Raw genomic sequence first — 6143 nt, 5'->3', positions numbered from 1 at the left:
AGAGGTATCCAGGACCAGGTCACATGTACTGACTTTTTGTGTGAAATAAAGAATTTGGAACAATAATATTTGACAAATGAACGGTGTTAATTGACTTTGACACATATAAATAATATCGAATTTGGTGTTATGAATAACCATACACGGTAATTGTAGGATATGGCGGTATCAGTAACGGACATTTACTGGTTAACGATGGTTTAGGGTCAACCCCGGGTTGAATAACATTTACCAAGTTTTGTTCCAAATTATACGCCTCGGTTGTTTAAAGTAATTTGTATTTCCTTCATATAATGATATAATGTTATTAGAAAAGAAGCAATTGAAATATATTTTCATCTAATATCTGTTAAATACACAGATACGGATAATATGATTATTACCATTATTCTTTTTTAAGGCTTATTAGTCATAAAGTTTATACGATACCTTTATATATTTTTTTCCATTTGCCCTGATAATTCAAATCAAATTCAGGTCTTTTGTGATCACAAAGCTTTTCTATCTACACATGATAATATGAAATGTCTTGATAAATACTTTCATTTCCAGTTGTATCTATTTTAAATGGTAAACGTGACAGCAAGGATGAGCAACAGTTTACTGCTGAGTATATTGTACCCAAATCTGGCAGTGGATTTTCATACGACATAAAGTAAAGATATTTTACTCAATCAATTCTTGCAATATTATCGAGAAATTTTAAAACATTGACTTTTTATAATTAATTCCGATTTGATCAAGTTTTGATTATCAAATCGTTTGCTCATTAAGTTACATGTTGTTGTTAATTCTTAGTTATTCACTGTTAAAACCTTTTTTTATGGAATCTGTTTATTTTCCTGGTGTACAAGGTTAAGTAGATGACGAAATGTATACATTAACATTTTTATAAATATTTTATTTTTACATGTATGTGACATTGAACCATTTCCGTGGTTTAGCCAACACCACAAACCAATTTCAATGAGTGAATAATTTTCTTGAGAAATTATTTTTGAAACAATAACAATATTCAATTTTTCTGATTTTAATAAAGTTTTATTTTCATAGTTATAGTAGTCGCCAGTATATATACAATTCCTCTACTGATTATGAATTAGATTCAGTATTTTATTTTGGTTGCTTCCCTGTGAAACAATTTAAGTTCTGCTTAAGTTAACTTTGACATTTCAATAACTCACTGTAAACTATCATTTTTGAATTTGTTGAGTAATACACGTCTGAATTTTTCTTTCTAGCTTATTAATGAGCTTCGTCTTCAAGTTATTATAAAGTCAACCAACGTTTGTATAAAAACATTTTTATAATCTGTAAAAATTAATAAACTTTCACTTTATTACCAAATAAGAAACATTAATGGAATTAACAGTAACACACGAATGCAATGTATATTTGATAATTGACTAAATACATCAAAAGTTAAGTCTCTATCGAGCTATATCGTTTCACAAAATATGATCCGTTCATCCTATATTGACTCTTAAAATTCACGAGTCTATCTAAACATGAGGGTACTTTTTCTAAAAATGAGGGTACTTTTTATATGGCCTTCCAAATACCGTTTCGATCCCTAATATCACTGAAGAGACATTTATTGTCGAAATCTGGATCTAGTGTACTAAACAAATATTGACACCGTATGTTTGTGGCATAACATCGTGGCCACAAATTATTTTTTTTCTTCTGTTTAGTATTAAATTTATATTAACATCCATTTTGTTACATCTTGTGATCAATTTTATTTGGCAATCGCCAATGGCAGTCAGCAGGGTTAAAGAACATCAGTTGTTCGACCTGTTAGTCAAATGCGTTTTGTTTAAATATACTTTTTTACTTTTTTGGTCTTTTGGAAAATGTTGTTTGTGCTGTTTTTAGACCCTTCTACAACGAAAATTGTTTTACATGCACACGTATAAAAATTACAGTTTTTATCCAACGCAATCATAGGTTTGAACGTAGTTTTCAATTTAGACTCGTATATATATATGAATATATATATCACATAAAAGTTACAGAAGAATTTTACTGGCGGCCATCTTCGTTTCAAAGATTAATAAGGTCATAGACTTATCTTGTTGTTTGTTTCAAATTTATCATGCCAAATCTTTAATAGAAACATATGTAACTATACGGCATAGGTAGTGCTCAATGTTGAAGGGCATGGGACCCCCTTTAGTAGTCTACACCATCATGATCTGGTCTCAAGTTGGCAGTGGTCTGGTTTGTAATCATACTACATCTAGTGATGTCGATACTACTTTTATATTTCAATTAAAAAAACATAATTTATATTCTTTCATAACACATTGTATCATTATACACAAATATTATTAATGATAAATGTGCATTTTTACCAATAGATGGTAGACATGAATAATAAATGTATCATTTTAACGCAATAAATGACAGGTGAACAATGCTTACTTTGTTAAAAACTCATCTGATTAGATTCCAATAACAAATGCAATTAAGCAGAAATTTCAAAAAGGCTACGATCATTATCACCTGTTGTTTTGATTATTAAAAGTACATCAAACACGACCTCATGGGATCCCCTTTAGTAGTCTACACCATCATGATCTGATCTCAAGTTGGCAGTGGTCTAGTTTGTAATCATACTACTATACATCTAATGATGTCGATACTACTTTTATTTTTCAATTAAAAAAAAAAAACATAATTTATACTCTTTTATAACACATTGTTTTATTATACACAAATATTATTAATGATAAATGTGCATTTTTACCAATAGATGGTAGACATGAATAATAAATGTATCATTTTAACGCAATAAATGGCAAGTGAACAATGCTTACTTTGTTAAAAACTCATCTGATTAGATTCCAATAAGAAATGCAATTAAGCAGAAATTTCAAAAAGGCTACAATCATTATCAACTGTTGTTTTGATTATTAAAAGTACATCAAACACGACCTCATGGGATCCTCTTTAGTAGTCTACACCATCATGATCTGATCTCAAGTTGACAGTGGTCTAGTTTGTAATCATACTACATCTAATGATGTCGATACTACTTTTATTTTTCAATTAAAAAAAACATAATTTAAACTCTTTCATAACACATTGTATCATTATACACAAATATTATTAATGATAAATGTGCATTTTTACCAATAGATGGTAGACATGAATAATAAATGTATCATTTTAACGCAATAAATGACAGGTGAACAATGCTTACTTTGTTAAAAACTCATCTGATTAGATTCCAATAACAAATGCAATTAAGCAGAAATTACAAAAAGGCTACAATCATTATCAACTGTTGTTTTGATTATTAAAAGGACACCAAACACGACCTCCCTGCATTCTGAATTATACATGTTCTTTAATTTTGCAGAGTTAATGTTATGATATTCAAATACTTTGATTTGTATCTATCTGTGTACGACAAAGTATACTTTTAGTAAATGATACACACGCAATTAAGAGAACTACTTCATATTGTTTTAATCTTGGAAGACAGTTTATTTTAGCTGTTTCGAAAAAGGTGTTTTATGACATATAGATTTATCTTCGAAGGAGATTTCTATGACAGTTGCACCCCGTATAACCCGATACAAATGAATCCGGACGTTGACGCGTTCGAAGCGATAATCAAGACAACATTTGGGATGACAACATTTTAGAATGCCTCTCTAGAACTTATTTGAGTATATATAAATGTGTCAATGTACATGTTAGTTTATTTCTTCAATTATACAATTGTTGTAAGTTTAAGATATTGCTTAGACCGTCTGATAAAACTGCTAGATGCAAAACGCGCAGACATGGTACATTGTCATACGTTTGATGCAATAAACAATGCTGAATATCTTTTCGTGCATACACCTTTGCGTATTAACACCTTCAACAATAATAGAAAACTATACGTTGAATTACTACTTGCCTTCAAATGTTCCATAGAACTTAGAATAAACGCAACATCATACTAAATAAGTTTTCTCTTACTGTATTGTTCGTTCCTCCAAATCTGTCGAGTTTGTTGTGCGTTTTTAAATAATCACTGTACAGTTCGTTGACAAAAACCGTCACAAATCACTTTCTTATTAAGGTATTCGAGATGGCATCGGCGACCTTTATTCTGTATTTTATTGTAAATTTTTATTTGTTAACTTGAGGTGGTATGGGAGTCCAAAATAAAAATGATAGAATTTGCTCATACTTTGCAAAACTTTGTAGACTTTGTTCAAATATATAATAAAAATGATAGGTCACCGCGCATTTTCTCTAGCTACAGGTGGTGACAAAATGACAGATTTTGTATGGATTATACAGGAAAACTTACCATTTTGTGATTAGAAATTAAACAAAATGATAGAATTGTAAAATAAATTAGGAAAATATTGCTTTCAGACAGTGCTTTAAGAATATCAAAAGAAAAGATGGAAGTCACCGTACGTTTTTTCCGGATAAAATACAAAATAGGAAAATTCCATGTAGAATCCTTCAGAAAATGCGCTGTTTTAGAGTTACCTACCCTTAAAATGACAATCTGCATTCCTGCATTAAATTTTGCTAATTTGATGGAAAATCTGGACCTTAGGTTCTCTGTTTTTTGCAATCCAAGATGGCGAAAGACACCAGTACCACCTTAATCAAAGAAGTTGAACATAAAATATCAGTCACCCAAAGTCAAATTGCAAATTTTAACCAGCGTTGCATCCAACAGGTATGTTTCTGTTGAAAATTAGACTTTCAACGTTATTCCAAACTATCTACAAATATATTGCAGAGGAAATAAAGTTTCAGAAAGTATAATACAGCCAATACAACTTTTTTTTATATCTAAAACATTGTAGATAAAGTGTAATGGCGAGTAAGACAACTTTCAACCAAAGTTTAATAGTCCAGGGAATCTGAGGCGAATACTGGCTCAACCTCAAAGTAATTTAAATCAATTTTGTTTCAATGGATACCTGGGAGTGACATATTGATAATCGGCGTTTCACAGACCACGAGAAATTTGTGTTTTTGGGGTAAAATAGGGATTTTATGTAAAAATCGCTAAAAACGGGAAAAATTGATTTTTTGGAAATTTTTTTACTCGAAGTCCCATTTTTTTTTTATCAGGAAACATTTCAATCATATGTCTCATCATGATGAAATCTTAAAAATGCATACCCGTAAGTTTTTTTGGGAAAAAACGCTGATTTTGAATAAAAAATCGATGAAAACTGGAAAAAATTATAAATTTAAAAAACAAATTAAAATTTCATCTCGTGTTATATTATTAACATGAAGAAATTTAATCCTTCAAAAAATGAACAGACTTAAACAGAAAAAAAGTATTCATTATTCTGACACATTAATGTAAATAAAAAACACAGTCATAGAAGAGGGAGACCAAAACAATATTTCCGAATTCACATTGTCATTAAAGTAAATCTTATAGAACAAACTTTCGTTCAAAATTCTTGCTTAAATGTTATAGAGACACATCACCAACCAATAATGTATATATATGTAAGAATTAAATGTCACTATCGTCCTCATATTTATGAATCTCAAGTATTTTACAGTTTGAACAGTTCAATCCCTTACATTCGCTACATGCTGAGCTACATTCAAGACCGTTTTATCTACCAGTGCATCTGCGTGTATCGGAACCAGATTTTCATTTACATCTGATGACATGCAATAAATTCCCTGGAGCAGGAGGCAAAATCGTTCTAATTGGACAAAGTGATGTACCTTGTAGAACCCATCCTAAGTCTGATGGACTAAACATGGACAGAGTCATTTGTCCATTCTTGGATCTGATAATATGCACGCTTACAGTGCTGATACGCTGCTGCTGAAGTAGGTGGCAAGGAATGGACATGCACGCAAGACAAAGAATTGGTAAGAACTTTATGATTAATTTTTCTGTAGCGTAACTGGACTAAGCCTTGTCCTGTCTCACCTTCGTATAATATAACAAGAGCTGACTGTCCTGATTGTATAACATCATCTGACGTTGCATCTTGTTTTAAAAATACTGAAGATTACTCTTTGAAAATGGCATTCCCACGCAACCGCTTTAGTCCTTCTTTCTTTCCTATACCGTAAAGTCTAGATGTCGTGTCATACCCTGTGATAGCATGAATAAATAGATTATTTCATTTTCAAGCAAA

This window comes from Mytilus galloprovincialis, chromosome 14, assembly GCF_965363235.1.
Source record: "Mytilus galloprovincialis chromosome 14, xbMytGall1.hap1.1, whole genome shotgun sequence".
Lineage (NCBI taxonomy): Eukaryota > Metazoa > Mollusca > Bivalvia > Mytilida > Mytilidae > Mytilus > Mytilus galloprovincialis.
Note: the sequence above shows the minus strand (reverse complement) of the source record.